Below are 19,787 nucleotides of genomic sequence, written 5' to 3' on the forward strand. Positions count from 1 at the left end.
GGGAAATTTAAGAGACTACTAGACAGGTATATGGAGGAATTTAAGGTGGAGGGTTATATTGGAGACAGCGTTTAAGCACAACGTTGTGGGCCGAATGACCTGTTCTGTGCTGTATTGTTCTATGTTCTAAATGTCTTGCTCAAGTGGCAAATTATTCATGGTTTTATTTAATACAGTAATTTCTAATTGTTTTACATTAATCTTTACCGCGTAGGAGACTTCTCCATCCTAAATGCGGTACAAAAAAATACCTACATCTGAGTCTGGTGCCGATTTAACTAGTTACCGTACTGGCAGACTAAAAAGGGTATTTGCTCGAAATTAAATCCTTTTAGACTTGCAACACCGCTCTGCCCTACCAACATGGCAATTTAACTTATGCCAGCCTCTACTCTGAACGGATGTTTGATCTGACCGAGAAAGTTAGATTCTCCTCAAAAGACGAGCGTAAATTCATTTTCCCAAAAGCTTCTCCCCTCCCCCATCATCCAGGCCATCCGAAAAAAAGCGTTTAGAAATCGCGACTGAACACAGCTCGTCTCCACCCCGCCTCCCTAAGAACAATGAGCTCAGAGCAGACAGGAGACCATTTATTGGGCAACTACCGCCTCTCTGGCTGCTGACTCCGCCTCGACTTGTTCTCTCTCAGCCGGTTGGTTATGGAAGCATCGTTATAGGCCGACAGCTCCGTGGAATGGTTTATGCCGAGCGGAAAGGGAATGGCAACCTTGTGATTTTTCGACTGTGTACTATATGAAAAATACTAATCATGTTGTTCATGTAAGTAAGGCAAGAAATAATCTGACCTTTATAATTTTGTAATGAAGGTGGTTGTTGTGATCAATGATAGATATCCAGTATTTCTAAATTAAGCTTGCACTAAATGTAGGGTTGTTTATTATATCCATTTTATTTTACAAAACGTTCTAGAAGATAAATACAAACGTAATAATTTTAAATCGTAGAAGTAGGTTACATGCAGATTTGCTGAAGCCTGGTATCAGTGTTTTTGAGTTATTACGGCGTTGCAGTTAATTTGCCGATGATCCCTTACCATCAGCATTTTCCTTTTTCAAACGTGTAAATGTTGTCTTCACAGCGGAGTTCAGTTTGCTACTTTACCTAATTTGATTTAACACCGTATAGAATAAAGTGAAATTCAAACTAATATGTGATGTTGCAGCCTTATTTATTTAACGGCTGTTAATTGCTCAGCGCCCTTCTCTGGTTAGTTTAGGTTGACACTGGATTTGATTCTCCATCCTGGAGGCTGATGGGGGAATCATGTGATGAGTTTGTGGAGAATGAAAAAGATGAGGCAAAGGGGTATTAGGAAAGCGCAGTTAGGACTCCATCCGTGCGTGAGGGAGCTTTATGCCAATGCTCGCTACCATTTCTTGTTTAGAAAGATGGACATTTTATAAATGAGGTACCAGCCAGTTAATTGGATGCAAAAATGAAGCTAGTCTTTACTTAACCCATTAAATAATGTTTATAAGTTTTCCTAATTGCTTGCAAATAAGAAAGTTTACAAAATAATTTGATCACATTTGCCTTGTGGGATGTTGCAAATTTCTTTAGAAACATTTGATGCTGCTTGGAATATAAATAATGTGATAGTTGGTAAGGAGAATAAGGTTGGGTTTGAGGAAAGGACTGGAAATAAATTTGTAATTGTACTTTTTATTGCAGAGAATGAATATTTAAATAAAAGTTCGAAGTACATTAATTATCAAAATATGTATACTCTACACAACCTTGAAATGAGTCTTGCAGGCAGTCACAAAACAGAAACACAATATTAAAACACACAAGGACTGTCAAACACTCAATGTGTGAAATAAACAGAGTAGTGCAAACAATAAAAAGTGAACAAATTACACAGAGAACATGAACTGCAGTCCCTCCCCCCCCCCCCCCCCCCAAACAGTGCTCATGTTTGCAGGCCAATACTGTCTTGCTAAGGCAAGTAAATCTTGCAGAGTAGTGAGCTAGTTTGTTGTTCCTCCTCGGCCTTGACGCCTTTATCAAATTGCGCAAATGGTCAAAAAATAAACACTAACACAATGAAGGTGAACTGCAGAGCCTCAGACAGTGAGTCCATGGCTGCGGAGCACATTCAACTCTGAGGCGAGTGAGGCCCAGGAGCCCGATGGCTGCAGGGCAGCAACTGCTCCTGACCCAGGGTGTGCGAGACCCAAGATTCCTGCACCTCCCACCTAATGGTTGTAGCAGGAAGAGAAGAACTGGTCAAATGCAGGCAGACAGTGCTGAACACCTGTTTGCTTTCCTCTCCAATAATTGAAATCTTGATGCTCAAATTGACAGAGTAATAGAGCCGACCACAGGTTCGTCTTCTGCTATCGGGCCTCAACGCAGTGTCCATCTACTAGTGATGGTCACCCAGCCGTACCTGCATACTCGAAAGTCTAGCTTGAATCCCTCAGGAATTTATAAAAGCACCAGATTGTCTCAGGTCATTTTAAAAAAAAGGAACTGCAATCTACAGACTGCAGTGATTGTAGTTTAGGAGTGGAAGTATATTGACTAGATCAGGGGTCGGCAACCCGCGGCTCTTTCATCTCTGTGCTGCGGCTCCCCGTGGTTTGTTAGTTTTTGAAATGTAATTCGAAATTTGAAGATTATGGTGATCTTGTACAATCTAAATAAAACGTGGAGACCCCATTTCCTGGCACATCCGAACTGGCTCACAATTAGCCACTGTTCCGGCTAAGGGAGATAGCCTACGGGGGTTTGTGAGTACGTGTCTTTTGGAGCATCCGCGCCCACGGGGACGGGTTGAGGGAGGCTTTAAAGCAAGGCTGTTTAGTTCGAATAAAGTTATATTTGACTGTAGTGTCGTAATTTTAGCGCTGCGTGTAGCACACCGCTACAACGTGTTTTTTTATTGCTATTAATATACATCACCACTGCCAATGCCTGACACCTGCCAGTGCGCGCTTTCTTTTAATTCTTCGATCCAAGGTAGGCTAACTATGGAGTAACCTTCAACCCAACGTCTTTTTTTCGGAGTTCAAAATGTTTTTGTTGCATGCAGAAATGTAATTTCGTTTTCTCTGCAGGAGTTCATCAATTTCATAAATGCAACACATTATAGTTTGTTTATACATAGCATAAAGGCAAAAAAAAACGTTGTATGCAGTGTTATTTCATTTTAAATGTCAAACGGGTTTTGTAGCTCCCAGTGTTTTCTTTTCTGTGGGAAATGGGTCCATATTGGCTCTTTCAGTGGTAAACGTTGCCGACCCCTGGACTAGATGTATCTAGTAATTTTGTGAGCTGTTTGCAAAATGTTGCCACTAGTCACTAGTGCCATCTTGCACTGTTTTAGAGAAACAGTGATTCAGATTTTATCAAGGGATGGAGTGAAACACTGTTGTGTTCTCATATGAAATTGAAAAAGATGGGAACCCCCCAAAAAAGTTGGAGTGGTGATGATGACAGGATGGTTTCCAGATCTGAAGTGTGTGGCTGTCAGTATGCTGCAGAGATCCCTACTGGGTCATCTTCATCTTAAATATACTTTCACTTCTTCTGGTTGAAGGTATGTAGGAGAAAACATATTTCAGATTTATTAATCATGAACATTGTGAACAGCAATAAAGGATGTCTAAGGCTACTGCAGGATAAAACATTGGATAGATATTGGTAGATAAGAGTTTAATATCAATGAGTGTAACGTTTTTGAATTTGTAAAGATTTTGACTTTGGACGTAATTGCAAGGATGTATAAAGGATTGCTGATAGAGGTATTTTGGAGTTTGTCCGTTGTTCTTGAAGTTGGCAACATGGGTAACGTGGTGGAGGAAGGATGGAAAATAGATTGAAATATAACGGAGAGCCCTTGTTTGTTTTGTTCTACAGTAGACCCAGCTGGTTGCCAGTTTTATTCCACAGTACAGAAACACAGTATATAGAAATGCAGGAGATCTTTAAGGCAGCAAGGAAGATAGATCATTAGCAGCTGATTTGAAAAGGGCAGCAAAAGTTGTTTAGAAATTCAAAATAAAGGGTAGTCAAAGGAAGTGTGGGACAAGTAGAGATCATAGCGATGACTTCTGGAGACAGCAGGAGTGGCTGAATAATTTTGTAGCATTCTCTTTTGTGAATCAAGGTTCAATATAGCATAAATGTTGATGAGAAAATGGAAGAGAATAAAAATGAAAAAATGCTCTACTGATGTCACATTCTAAATGAACTTCATCTAATTTAATAATTTGGAAAATGCATTTTTCCCAAGCCTCCCTGGAGGATTGTAAATGCTACACACCATTCTTGTACAAATGTGCATAGTGAACTCTGCAATTATTGATGCCTGCTGATGATGGATCCTCTTTCAGAGACAATAAGAATGGATGTAAGGAAATCTGTTAAGATTCATAACAAAGAACAATGAAGTAGCTTTGTTTTCTCACTGCAAGTATGAATTTGTTGCACAGGTTCAATCTGCTTGGATGTAAATTAAGTTACAGAATAGTGGTCACAGATTGAAAATTCAAAAACAAATATTTGAGGAAAGTTATAGAATAATAGAATGTGCATACAGTGGATGGATAAAATTTAACCTGGGTGGTCATTTTAGAAGGAAAAATTAAATACAGGGAAAGGATCATTGTGGATATGTGTATCAGAATCTTTAATGATCAACAACAAAGCAGGAAGTCAGTTTGCATTAAGAATATGAAAGCAAGGATGGTTTTTCTAAAGTTTAAAAAATGATTTATTGCACCACAGCTGTAGAATATTAATTTTAGCCACTACACAGTTTAGACCGTAAGACATAGAAGCAAAAGCCATTCGGCCTATCGAGTCCACTCCGACATTCCATCATGGCTGAGCTATCAGCTCTCTCAATCTCATTCACCTGCTTTCTCCCAGTAATCTTTGAAGCCCGACTAGCCAAGAACCAATCAACCTCTGCTTTTAAGTATACTCGATGGCCTCCATAGCTTTCTGTAGCAATGAATTTCACAGGTTCACCACCCTCTGGCTAAAGAAATCCCTCTATTCAGGCCCTCAGGCCCTAGACTCAACCACGATAGGAAACATTCTCTCCATGTCCACTCTATCTAGGCCCTTCCATATTCGATAGGTTTCAATGAGATGCCCCCCCCATTCTTCTAAACTCCAGTGAGTTACAGGCCCAGAGCCAGCAAATGCTCCTCATATGTTAACCTTTTCAATCCTGTAATAATTCTTGTGAAACTCCTCTGGACCCTCTTCAATGCCAGGGGCCCTCTCCAGACAAAGGGCTTAAAACTACCCTCAACACGTGTCACCTTTTCACCTTTGCTTTTTCACATTCTAGTCCTCTTGAAATGAATGATAACATTGCAGTTGCCTTCCTTACCACCGACAACCTGTAAATTAACCTTTAGGGAATCCTGCACAAGGACTTTCAAGTCCCTTTACACCTGAATGTCTATCTTCTTATTGTCCTTGACAGACATCCCACCCTGCAAAACTCATCTCAGGGAGGTAGCACCCCCGCCTCCCCCCACAGCCCCATATTCCACTCCCCCCCCCTCCCCGTTGACCTCCAAGGGTGTATGTAATACTTTGTTTAGTGATTTTTGTCTAATCTGTAAACCAAGTTTGGCATATGCAGAAAAAGTGACATTAAAATATATACTTATATCATCATGGCATCTTTTTTATTCCATTACAACTTTAAGCAAGTCTACAGGGAGTTTGGTCTCATCACATAGGACATCAATAGAGTAGCTCCTTAGCAGCTAGCCAGCTAGTTTAAATAACGTTAGCTAAGCCAAAGAACAAATGACACCTGTTAAACTCACCTTAACATGTCTTTTACATTTTAACCCATCATGTGCAATAGAAAAGTCACTGTTGCAAACAGTGCAGCGAGCAGCACTATCATTGTTTTAAGACGTACAAAAAAGCTGGATGAACTCAGCAGGTCGGGCAGCATCTGCCCGATGCTGCCTGACCTGCTGAGTTCATCCAGCTTTTTTGTACGTCTTGATTTGACCACAGCATCTTATTTTTGAGGTTGACTGTAAAGCCCGCCCACAGAGAAAACTGATAGGTCTACTTAGCACGAAGAGAGACCAATCAGGATGCTCCCCCTCTCCTTCCCCCATTCCCCGTCCCCCTCTCCCTCCCAAAAAAAAAACGATTTCCAGGATATTGTATATAATTTGCGGGCATCAGGGAGCCGTTATCAATATGCAGGAGACTTCTGGGAGAGGTAGGATGTCTGCCTTGAAAATGGCAGCAGCTATCAATTATGTCATTCAAATCATTGACATAATGTGAAAAGAAGCGGTCCCAATACAGACCCCTGTGAAACACCACTAGATATTGGTAGCCAACAAGAAAAGATTCCCTTTGTTCCCCCTCTTTGTCTCCTGCCAGTGAGCCAATCTGCTCCCCATCCAAGTAACATTCCTTTAATAACATAGGCTCATAGCTTGTTAAGCAGCCTTGTGTTGCACCTTGTTAAGAGCCTTTTGAAAATTCAAGTAAACAACCTACATTGACTCTCCTTTGTTGATCCCGCTTGTTATTTCCTCAAAGAATTCCAACAGTTTTGTCAAACAAGATTTCCCCTTCATGTGGACTTTGGCCTACTTTCTCATGCAATCTTCACATACCCTGAAACCTCATTCTTAATAAAGAATTCTAAATCTTCCTAACCAGCCTATAATATACACAAAGTACACTGCAGATGCTGTGGTCAAATCAACGTGTACAAACAAGCTGGATGAACTCAGCAGGTCAGGCAGCATCCATTGAAATAAGCAGTCAATGTTTCGGGCTGAGACCTTTTGTCAGGACTGAAAAAGGATGAGAGACCCTATAAAGAAGATGGGGGGAGGGGAGAAGGTGCCAGGTGAAAAACCAATCAGAGGAAAGATCAAGGGGTCTGGAAGAGGAGGCAGAGTGAAAGTGGTATGAATTCTCCAATTTACGGTAATTCTCTCCCTCTACCTTCCCCCATCCCACTGTCACTCTGCCTTCTCTTCCAGCTGCCTATCACCTCTCTCACGATTCTGTCTTCTTCTACTACCCATTGTGCTTTCCCCTTACATTCCTTCTTCACCTTTCCTGCCTATCCCCTCCCTGCTTCCCCTCCCCCACCCCTTGATCTTTCCTCTGATTGGTTTTCCAGCTGGCACCTCCCCCCCTCCCCCCACCTTCTTTATGGGGCCCCTGCCCCCTCCTTTTTCAGTCCTGATGAAGGATCTTGGCCCGAAACGTTGACTGCTCGTTTCAACGAATGCTGCCCAACCTGCTGAGTTCCTCCAGCTTGTTTGTATGGCCTATAATATCCTTTCTTCTGCCGCCTTCCCTTCTTAGAGTCCTCTGGAACCATTCCAAAATTTAATGATTCTTAGAGAAGTACAGTACAGAACAAACCCTTAGATCCATCAAAACCATGCCAAAACCATTTAAACTGCTTACTCCCAATTACGTGCACTGGGGCCATAGCCGCACATATCCCTACCGTCCATGTACCTATCCAAAGCTCTGTGAAATGTTGAAATCAACATTTCAACATGAACCATTTGTGCTGACAGCTCATTCCACACTCTCACAGCACTCTGAGTAAAGAAGTTTCACCTCATGTTCCCCTTAAACCTCACCTTTCACCATTAACCCATGACCTCTCATTGTAGTCCCATCCAACCTCAGTGGAAAAAGCCTGCTTGTATTTACCCTATCTATACCTCTCATAATTTGACATATCTCTATCAAATCTCCTCCCAATCTTCTACATTCGAAAGAATACGAGTCCTAAGGTATTCAATCTTTCCTTATAACTCGGGTCCTCCAGACCTGGCAACATCGTTGTAAATTTTTTCTGTTCTCCTTCAACATCATTTACATCATTCCTGCAGATAGGAGACCAAAACTGCACACAATACTCCAGGTTAGGGCTCCCCAATGTCTTATACAACTTCAACATAACATCCCATCTCCTGTATTCAGTGCATCTATTTATGAAACTACAGTGTCTTGTAAAAGATATTCAGTTCCCAACTCTTTATGACCCTATTCACTGTGTAAGACCTACCCTGGTTGGTCCTACTGAAATGCAAAACCTCACTTGTCTATATTAAATTCCATCTTCCATTTTCCAGCTGATGCAGATCCCTCTGTAAGTCATGATAGCCTTCCTCACTGTTCACTATACCCCCAATCTTGGTGTTATCTGCAAAGGTGCTAATCCAGTTAACCACATTATCATCCAGATCATTGATATAGATGCAACAACAAAGGACCCAGCACCAAAACTGCAGCAAGTGACAGGCCTTCAGTCAGAGGTAACCCTGTACTACCACTCTCTGGCTTCTCCCACAATGCCAATGTCTAATCAAGTTTACTACCTCATCCTGAATTCTTGAAAGATCAATATTAATGCCTCCACAATCTCTTCATCTACCTCTTTAAAAACCCTGGAATGTCTTCTATCTACTTGTAGACCTTTCACCTTCTTAAGCAACTTCCTTCTCCTTAGTTACAGCACCTACGCTAGTATCTTCTTTGGTATTCTTTCTTGTTTTTCTCCTTATGGCTTTTTTAGTTGCCTTCTGTTGTTTTTTGTAAGCTTTCCAATCCTCTGACCTCACATTGATTTTGCTACATTTGAGCCTTGTAAAAATAATCAACCCCCAGTTCTTTGCTTATTTTAATGAGTATTACAACTAGGGGTTTTGATCAATATAACTGAGTTTTTTTGTTTGTGTATTACATGCTCCTGGTTTTTTACAGCAGAGCCCCCAAAAGAAGGAAAATTGTAAAGCATGCTAATTTAAACGAATCAAAAACTAAAATGTTAATAGTGCAAAAGGTATTTATTCATCTTCCCCATCCCACTTTGCTCAGTACTTTAGTTGAACCACCTCTGACGGCTATTACAGCCAGTGGTCCTTTTGGATAAGTCTCTGAGCTTAGCACAACTGATGGAGCAAACTTTGCTCAGTCTTGAAAAATTGCTCAGGCTGTGCCAAGTTAGTTAGGGAGCTGTTTGTCAGAGATGTTTGATCAGGTTAAGGTCAGGACTCTGATAACTCAAGGACATCAGTTTTCTTCATTTGAAGCCCCTCCATGGTTGCTCTGAGAGTGTGCTTTGGGTCATTGTCTGCTGAAATATGAACCTCCTCCTCAGTTTAAGCGTTCTTGCAGAAGCTAGCAGGGTTTCATCCAGGATCTCTGTAATCAGAAGTATTCAGTTTCTCCTCAATCCTGATGAGATGTCCAGTCCCTGCTGCAGGAGAGCATCCCCATAGCTTGATGCTCCCTCCACCATACTTTACAGTAGGGCTGATGCTACCTGGCTGACACTCAGTTACACCTTGCGTACCACTTACAGTTGAGCCCAAAAAGTTCCACTGTAGTCTCTACCGAGGACAAGACCTTCCTTCACATCTTTTACAGTATCTTGTAGGTGATACTTTGCAAAGTCTTGATGGGCAAGGGTATGTTTTTTTTAGCCAGGGCTGCTACCTTGCCACTCTTCTGTAAGTACCCTTCTTGTGCAAGGCTTGAGATTGTGGAGCTGTTAAATTTTATCTCCAGCTGCAGCCACTGACTTCTGCAGCTGACTTAGTGTGACTGTTGGCATCACAGTAGCCTCTCTTACAAGTGCCATTCCTCTCTGGTAACTCAGTTTAGAGGCAGCCTGACCTAAACAGTGTGGTTGTGGTTTCATATTTTTTCCACGATGGACTGCACTGAGCTCCGAGGCACGTTCAGTTCCTTTAAGATGGCCTCGTACCTGCCCCCAGATTTATGCTTCTTTATTATCATTTCCTGGACTTGTTTGAATGTGCTTTTATCTTCATTTTGGTTTGGTCTGTAGAAAGCCTAGCAGACTGTTGGACCTCGCAGAGAGAGAGGGTATATATTCTTCTGAATTCATTGAAAACAGGTGATCCTCCAAATTTCTACATCACCAAATTGGTGAGTTGGTAAGGTAATATACACTATTGCACCTGAGGAAAGAGGTAATTATAAAGGAGTTTGAATACTTTCTCAGCCTCACAATTTGTTTTTAATTTTTAGGTAATTGTTGACAGGTTTTGGAATTTCTTTTGACATGTTTTTTTGTAGATTATCTGAAAAAAATGATTAGCCATGGATGTGTCATCCTCCCTTTAAAATACTCCTTCACTTTGGAATGTATCTATCCTGCGCCTTCTGATATGCTTTCAAAAATTCCAGTCATTGCTGATATGCCGTCATCCCTGCTAGTGTTCGCTTCGAGTCAACTTCGACCAACTCCTCTCTCATGACTATAATTAAATTTATTCCACTGTAATACTGATAAATTTGACTTTATCTTCTCCCTCTCAAGCTGCCAGGTAAATTCTATTATCTTATGATCACTGTCTCCTAAGACTTTCTTTACCTTAAGCTCCCCAATCAAACTTGGTTCATTACGCAACATCTAATCCAGAATTGCTAAATCATAAGCTGCTGTTAAAAAGCCATCTTGTAGGCATTCTACAAATTTTCTCTCTTGGGATCCCAACCCGAGTTTTCTAATCTACCTGCATATTAAAATCCCCCATGGCTATTGAAACATTGCCATTTTGACATGCCTTTTCTATCTCCTGTTGTAATTTGTAGCCCACATCCTGACTACTGTTAGAAGTTATACACAGGCCTCCAATCAGGATCTTTTTACCCTTGCAGTTTCTTAACTCTATTCATAAGGATTCTGCACCTTCCAATCCTGTGTCACCTCTCTCTAAGAATTTAATTTCTTTTATTTACCAACAGAGCCACCCAACCCTCTGCTTACCTGCCTATCCTTTCAATACAATCTGTATCCTTGGATATTAAGCTCCCAACTATCATCTTCTTTCAGCGACGACTCAATGATGCCCACAATATCATATTTACCAATCTCTTAGTGTGCTACAAGATCATCTACCTTATTCCATACACTCAGTGCATTCAAATATAACACCTTCAGTCTTGTATTCATCACCCTTTGATTCCCCCCCCCCCCACACTTTAACTCATCTCACTGACTGCAGTTTTGTCCTATCACTGCCTGTTCTTCCTCACGGCCTCACTACGCACCATATCTATTTAAATATAAACTGCCCAGCCCTCAGCCTTATCACTCCAGTTCCCATCCTCCTGACAGATAAGTTTCAATCTCCCCAACAAATCTAGCAAACTTACCCACAAGGATATTGGACCCCCTCAGGTTCAGTTGGAACCCAACCTGTTTGTGCAGCTCATGCCTTCCCCAGAAAAGATCCCAATGATCCAGAAATCTGAATCCCCTGCAGATCCCCTGCATCAGTTCCTCAGCCGTGCATTCATCTGCCAAATCATCCTGTTCTTACCCTCACTGACACGTAGCACAGGCAGCAATCCAGAGATTATTACCTCACTGCTGTAAACATTTCATGATTTGGTATTGTTGGCAAGTTCAGCACTTATTATTCATTCAGTCAGTGCCCTTGAGAAACAATTGATGGAACTTCTTTTTGGAACTTTTGAAGGTATTTGCAGTTCCATTGAAGAGCAAGTTCCAGGATTTAAACTCAGAATTGACAACATCCAAGCCAGAATGGCATGCAACTTGGAAAAGGACCTGCTGCTTTTCGAAGTTCAAAGTAAATTTATTATCAAAGTATGTCGCCAAATGCTATACTGAGTTTCATTTTGTTGCAGGCATTCATAGTAGAACAAAGTACAATATAATCATAAAGACTATACATGAAAACTAGCAGACATCCATTGTGCAAAGGACAAGCTGTGCACAGGTAAATAAGTAATACTGAGAACGAGTGTTGTCTCTTGGAAAGTGAGTCTGTAGGTTCATTGATTAGTTCAGTGTTGTGGTGAGTGAAGATGTCCATGCTGCTTCAGGAGTGTGGTTCTAAGGTAATAACTGTTCCTAAACCTGGTGGTGTGGGACCTGAGGCTCTGTATCCCTTTCCCGATGGTTGCAGCAGGAAGCAAGTGTGGTTAGGTTAAGGGGGGGGGGGTCCTTGTTAGTTTGTGTCAGCACTGTTTGTAGATATGTTATATGGTGTATACTGGGCTGTATCTACCACTTGATATAGACCTTTCTGTTCTTGAACATTGGTGTTTCCCTACCAACCCGTGATACAACCAGTCAGGATACTCTCCACTGTGCGTCTATAGAAGTTTGCCAATCTTTTGGATGACGTGTCAAATCTGAGCAAACTTCTAAGAAAGTAGAGGTGCTTTTGTGCCTTTGAAATAGCACTACATGTTGGTCCCAGGACAGATTCTCCGATATGATAACACGCCCAAGAATTTAAAGTTTCTGACCCTCTACCACTTTGATTTCCCTAAAGAGCACTGGCTCATGCTGTAGTCACTAATCATCTTTTGTGTTGAGTTACACCATTCAGAATATCAATCTCTCTCCTATATGCTGAATCATCACCACCTTTGATTCAGCAAATGACATTGGTGATGTTGGCAAATTTAAATGTGGTATTGGAGCTCTACTTAGCTTTACGATCATAAGTATAAAGTGAGCAGAGCACACAGCTGTCTAGTGTGATTGTGGAGATGTTGCCAGTCTGTACTGACTGGGGTCTGCAGAAGAGGAAAGCATTATACAAGGGGGTATCGAAGCCTGAATCAGAGCTGGCTGATTAGTTTTGAGAGGATGATGGTGTTAAATGCTAAGCTAGAAAGCATTATACAAGGGGGTATCAAAGCCTGGGTCGGAGCTGGTTGATTAGTTCTGAGAGAGTAATGGTGTTAAATGCTGAGCTGTTGTCACTGAGGAGCATCCTTTGTCCTCTTTTGGTAGAGATTACATCTTTGGGATCAGAGCACTCTGCATGAATAAGTGCAGTACATTTTATTGGAAACATACAGTTAGGTACTCAGAGGGAATGCATGTTTAAGTTCATTGTCATCTGATTGTACATTTGTACAGTGCCTTGAAAAAGTATTCAGCCCCCAACCCTTTGTTCACATAGGTGAGTATTACATATTTGTGAATCACGTGCTCCTTTTTCACAGTAGAGCCCAAGAAACAGGAAAAATTGTCAAACATGAAACATTGAAATGTCAGCAGTTCAAAAGGTTTCATCCTCTGCTCAGTACTTAGTTGAACCATCTCTCGCAGCTATTACAGCCTGTAGTAGTCTTTTTGGATAAGCGTCTATCAGCTTTACACAATACAATGGAGCAAGATTTACCCATTTTTCCTCGCAAAATCAGTCAAGCTGTGCCAGGTTAATTGGGGAGTTAAGATGGACATCAGTCTTGAGGTCTTGCCACAGATGCTGAATTGGGTTAAGGTCAGGACTCTGGGGTATTCAATTCATTTTCTTTATTTAAAGCCACTCCACAATAGCTCTGGCAGTGTGCTTTGGGTTGTTGTCCTGCTGGAAAAAGAGCTTTTTGGCAGTAGGTAGCAGATTTTTAACCAAGAACTCTTTGTATTTAGCAGCATTCATCTTCCTATCAATCCTACCCAGATTTCCAGTCATTGCTGCTGAGAAGTATCCTCACAGCATGCTGCTACTTCCACCAGACTTTGCAGTAGGGATGAAGTTACCTGGCTGATGCTCAGTATTAGATTTACGCCACATGGGCTGCTTTGTGTTGAGGCAAAAAATTTCCACTTTAAATTCATCCGACTGCAAGACCTTCTTCCACATCTTTATAGACTCTTCTATAAGCCTGGTTTGCTTATTAAACCAGGGCTTTTTCCTTGCCACTCTTCTGTAATACTCCTGTGTGTAAGGTTTTGGAGATTGTAGAACCATGGCTCCATTTGCAGCACATCTCTCTTACAAGTGGTGTTCTTCTTCAGTAACTAAGTTTAAAGGCAATGTGTATCATAGTTTTTTCACTTTTTCATGATGGACTGCTCTTTTTCAGTGTCGTCTTGTACCCTTCCCCATATATGTGCTTTTCTATTATCATTTCCCTGATTTGTTTTGAATGCTTTATTTGTTTTCATTTTGGTTTGGTCTGATGAAAAGCTACCATACTGTTAGACCTTACAGAGAGAGGGGATATTTACAATATTATGAATTAAGTTTTTCCAATTTTCTATGTCAACAAATTAGATGAGTTGGTTAGGTGATTATATGACACGAGGAAAGTTAGCATAGTAATTACAAAGGGGAGTAGGCCCAAAGGGAGTCAGGAGTAGACCAGTGGCAAGAGTAGAAGTGACAGGCTTTGGCTCATTTAAGCTTCTGCGAGGTAAGTGGGTAGGTGGACTTCGTTTTTGGTTTCTCATTGCATTTTTTCTTTGAGGAATAGTGAGCATGTCTGTAGGGTTATTACTTTGCTCTGGGTGTTAGCTGTGGGAATTCTGGGAATATTCCAGTCTCCCAGATGGCCACATCTGCACCAGGTGCACCAAGATGCAACTTCTGAGAGACCGTGTTAGGGATCTGGAACTGCGGCTCGATGACCTACAGCTTATTAGGGAAAGTGAGCAGGAGATAGAGAAGAGCTACAGGGAGTTAGTCGCCCTAAAGCTGAAGGTGTTAGATAAGTGGGTGACGGTCAGGGAAGAGCTCGATAATAACCTGTGGCCATCCCCCTCAGTAATCGTTATCTTGTTTTGGATGCAGTTTGAGGGGGATGACCTGACAGAGGACAACTGTGGCGATTGGGTCTAGAAACATATAGAAACATAGAAAACCTACAGCACAATTCAGGCCCTTTGGCCCACAAAGCTGTGCCAGATTTGTCCTTGCATTATAAATTACCTAGAGTTACCCATAGCTCTCTATTTCTCTGAGCTCCACATACCTGTCCAGGAGTCTCTTAAAAGACCCTATCGTATCCGCCTCCACTACCATCACTGGCAGCCCATTCCACACACTCACCGCTCTCTGTGTTTTTAAAAAAAAACCTTACCCCTGACATCTCCTCGTACCTACTTCTAAGCACCTTAAAACTGTGCCCTCTCATGCTGCATGTTGATACCAATGACATAGGTAGAAAAAGGGAGGAGGCCCTGAAGAGAGAATTCAGGGAGTTGAGTAGGAAGCTGAAAAGCAGGACCTCCACAGTAGTAATCTCAGGATTGCTGCCTGTGCCATGTGCGAACGAATGCAAAATTAGCATGATCAAGCATGTTAATGTGTGGCTGAGAGACTGGTGTAGGGGGTAGGGTTTCAGATTCCTGGATCATTGGGGCCTCTTCTGGAGGAGGTACGACCTGTACAAAAAGGATGGGTTACACCTGAACCTAAAGGGGTCCAATAATCTAGCGGGCACATTTAATAGAGCTGTTAGGGAGGGTTTAAACCAGGGGCCGGCAACTCGCGGCTCCGGAGCCGCATGCGGCTGTTTCATCTCTGCGCTGCGGCTCCCTGTGGTTTTGGAAAATAAATGACGAGTATTTAATTAAAATGTATTTCATGTTAGTTTGTTAGTTTTTGAAATGTAATTTTAAATTTGAAGATTGTGGTGATCTTGTACAATCTAAATAAAACGTGTTTTTGTCGCTATTAATATACGTCACCTCTGCCAATGCCTGACACCCGCCAGTGCGCGATTTCTTTAATTTTTCGATCCAAGGTAGGCTAACTATGGAGAATTCTAAAAAAAGAAAAGTGACTGAAGAAAACAGAACGTTTAATGATACGTGGGCAGATTCATTTGCTTTCACTGCTGACGAGACTGGTTTACCGGTATGCTTAATATGCAATGAGAAACTAGCAAACAACAAAAAGTCAAATGTCGCAAGACATTTCCAGGATAAACACGCAGCCTTTGCTCAAAAGTATCCGGATGGAGTTGAGAGACAAAAGCGTTTCGGAACTGATGCGGAAGGTTGATCTGAGCAAAAATCATTTCAAGAATTCGATGAAGTCTGGAAAATCAACTACATATGCTAGTTTTGTTGCCGCTCAGGAAATAGTCAGGCACGGGAAGCAGTTTACAGATGGTGAATATATAAAAGAATCTTTCATTAAGATTTCAGAACATCTATTCACGGACTTTAAAAACAAGAGTGAAATTGTGCAGAAAATCAGGGATATGCACCTCTCTGCAAAGACTGTCAAAGACAGAACCATAAAAATGGCAGAAGACATCACAAGACAGCAAATTAAAGACATCAATTCAGCTGTGGCCTACTTGATTGCCTGTGACGAGTCTAAAGACAAAGGTGATATTGAACAAATAGCGCTGTTCTGCCGGTATGTAAACTCTGCCGGGCCACAGGAAGAAATGATTGAGTTGATACCTCTAAAAGGCCAAACACGAGGGGAAGACATCTGTGAGGATGTCTTGTATTGTTTAAGAGCCAAAGGAATAAAGACCACCCACCTGGGTGTGCACCTGGTCAGTAGCTACTGATGGGGCACCAAGTATGACAGGAGCACAGAAGGGATTTGTGGCTTTACTGCAGAAGTCGCTGGACAGAAAGCTGCTGACTTTTCACTGCATCTTGCACCAAGAGGCACTGTGCGCTCAAACATTTCCTCCGGAATGCATAGATGTAATGGATGTTGTCATTCAGATTGTCAATAAAATAATGGCAAAAAGTTTAAATCACTGTCAATTCCGTTTGTTACTGGACGAGCTGGAAAGCGCATATTCTGATCTCCTGCTGCACAACAAAGTCCGGTGGCTGTCCAGAGGGAAGGTGCTGAAACGCTTTGTCGCGTGTCTGGAAGAAGTGAAAACTTTCGTGGGCAGCAAAGGGCTCACCTTTCCTGAGCTGGAACAGCCAGAGTGCCTGGAAAAGCTACACTTCTTGGTAGACATGACAGCGCACCTGAACACGCTGAACACAGCTCTTCAGGGGAAAGGACGCACAGCCCTGCACATGTTGGAGGATGTTTTGGCATTCAAGCGCAAGTTGACAGTGCTTGCCAGAGATTTACAGAAAGGCAAATTGTCTCACTTCCCCAATTTGAGAGAGTTCAAACAAGCTCACGACATGATAAATTCAGAGTATTGACATTTTGCCATCATCACAATGCAAACATCATTTGGGAAACACTTCGGTGAGTTCAGAGAGGAAAAAACAAACACATTATCCTTCCCGGTCACTCCCCTAAGCATCGATCCATCCCTACTGAATACGACTGCATTGGCAGGTGTGAGTCAACCTGATCTTGAGATGGAACTGGCCGACATAGCTGACAAAGGGTGTCCAAGTTTAGACGCTTGACAGCAGACCTTGAAGATGTTGCCCGTCAGAAGGCCGTTCTTGCACAGAATCACAAATGGAGTGATATTGAAAATCTCCCCAACCAGACAAACTTGTGTTCGTAACATGGAATGCTATCTCCGACATTTATGTAAACATTAAAAAGTATGCGCTTGGAGTCCTGTCGATCTTTGGATCCACATATGTATGTGAGCAGGTGTTCTCCAACATGAACTTTATTAAAAACAAACATCGCGCACACCTCAAAGATGACAGCTTGCGATCCTGTGTAAAGAAGAAGGTGACGTCATACAGCCCTGATGTGCAGACGCTGTGCGCTGAGGTCCAGGAGCAGAAATCCCATTAACCAACTATGATAAATATTTTAATTGCCTACTATTTTACGTATATTCATATTTTTTCATTGTTCAGTGAAATAGTCCTTTTATTTTTCAGGTTGACAGCTGGCTGACGTTATTTTTGGTTTGCTGCTGGCGGACAATTTAAGTTCGGCGTTTTTCATAAATACAAGGAGGACTCAAATAGACATCGAGTATTTTACTTAAAAGTAATCTTCAACCCAACGTCTTTTTTTCGGAGTTCAAAATGTTTTTGCTGCATGCAGAAATGTAATTTCGTTTTCTCTGCAGGAGTTCATCGATTTCATAAATGCAACACATTATAGTTTGTTTATACATAGCAGCAAGGCAAAAAAAACATTGAATGCAGTGTTATTTCATTTTAAATGTCAAACGGACTTTGTGGCTCCCAGTGTTTTCTTTTCTGTGTGAAATGGGTCCAAATGGCCCTTTCAGTGGTAAAGGTTGCCGACCCCTGGTTTAAACTAATTTGGCAGGGGGATGGGAACCGGAGTGATAGGGCAGAGGAAGGGAAAAACAGAAATAAATCAAAGGACAGGCAGAAGATGAGGCGTAATCACAGCCAGTGGCATGAGTTACAGGACAATAGAGACACAGTGCAGTTAAAACAGAAAGCAAGAAATACTGACTGAAAGCATTATATTTGAATGCATGCAGCATAAGGCATAAAATGGACGATCTTGAAATTCAGTTACAGATTGGCAAGTATGACATTGTGGCCATCTCTGAAACTTGGCTAAAGGATAGCTGTCATTGGGAGCTGAACGTCCAAGGATATACGGTATATCGGAAAGATGGGTTAGTAGGCAGAGGGGGTAGTGTGACTCTTGTGTATAAGAAATAATATTAAATCATTGGAAAAAGATGGCACAGAATTGGAAGGTGTAGAGTCTCTATGGGTTGAGTTAAGAAATGGCAAGAGTAAAATGATACTAATGGCAATTTGTATACAGGTCTCCAAGTAGCAGCCGGGATGTACAGCAGGAGATTGAAAAGGTGTGTCAGAAAGGCAATGTCATGATAATCGTTGGGGATTTTAACATAAAAGTGGATTGGGAAAACCAGGTCAGTACTGGACCTCAAGAGAGAGAATTTGTAGAATGTAAGGGATGGCTGTTTAGAATAATTTGTTGTTGACCCCACTAGGGGATCAGCTGTGCTGATTTGGATGTTGTGCAATGATCCGGAGGTGATAAGAGAGCTTTAAGTTTAAGGAATCCTTAGGGAAGAGCGATCACAATATGATTGAATTCACATTGAAATTTGAAAGGGAAAAAATAAAATCCAATCTGTTGGTATTTTAGTGGAATAAAGGAAATCACAATGACATGAGAGGGGAACTAGCCGAAGCTGACTGGAAAGGGACATTTGCAGGAAGGACAGCAGAGCAGCAATGGCTGGAAGAAGGACCGTACCATAGCTGACAAGTGAAGTCAGAGCCAAAGTAAAAGCAAAAGAGAGGGCATACAAGGAAGCCAGAGTCAGTGGGAAGATAGAGGATTGGGAATCTTCTAAAAACTTGCAGAAAGAAACTAAGAAGGTCATTTGGAAGGAAAAGATGAATTATGAGAGGAAGCTGGTGACTAATATCAAAGAAGATACTAAAAGCTTTTTCAAGTATATAAAGGGTAAAAGAGAGTTCGGGGTAGATATAGGACCAATACAAAATGATGTTGAAGATATTTTAATGAGGGATGCAGAAATGGCAAAGGAACTGAATGTGTATTTTGCATCAGTCTTCACAGTGGAAGACGTCTGCAGTATACCGGACATTCAAGAGTATCAGGAAAGTTGTGACTGAGGAGGTGCTCAGGAAGCTTGGTGGTCTGAGGGTGGATAATTTCCTGGACCTGATGGAATCCACCTTCAGGTTCTGAAGGAAGTAGTTGGAGAAATGGCAAGGCATTAATGATAATCTTTCAAGAATTGATAGATTCTGGCATTGTACCAGATGACTGGAAAGTTGTAAACGTTACTCTGTCATTTAAGAAGGGTGGGAGGCAGCAGAAAAGAAACTATTGACTTGTTAGCCTGTCATCAGTGGTTGGGAAGTTGTTGGAATCGATTGTTAGGGATGAGATTATGGAGTCCCCGGAGACACATGACAATATAGGCCATAGGCATCGTGGTTTCCTGAAAGGAAAATCCTGCCTGACAAACCTATTGCAATTTTTTCAAGGAAATTGCAAGCAGGGTAGACAAAGGAGATGTGGTAGATATGGTGTACTTGAATTTTCAGACAAGGTGCCGCACATGAGGCTGCTTAGCAAGATAATTTA

The 19,787-nt window shown here is 41.7% G+C and overlaps 1 protein-coding gene across 2 annotated transcripts in view; it reads left to right on the forward strand.

Moving 5' to 3' along the window:
• The first annotated feature begins 630 nt into the window (after positions 1 to 630).
• The window catches only part of trim2a (tripartite motif containing 2a), a 274,531-nt gene continuing 255,374 nt past the window's right edge, over positions 631 to 19,787 (forward strand). For both annotated transcript variants that reach the window (XM_059964789.1, XM_059964790.1), the window contains exon 1: positions 631 to 780. The gene's annotated coding sequence lies outside the window, so the exon portion shown is untranslated. The remainder of the gene's footprint in view (positions 781 to 19,787) is intronic.

The sequence above is a fragment of the Hypanus sabinus genome, chromosome 3 (genome assembly GCF_030144855.1).
Source record: "Hypanus sabinus isolate sHypSab1 chromosome 3, sHypSab1.hap1, whole genome shotgun sequence".
Lineage (NCBI taxonomy): Eukaryota > Metazoa > Chordata > Chondrichthyes > Myliobatiformes > Dasyatidae > Hypanus > Hypanus sabinus.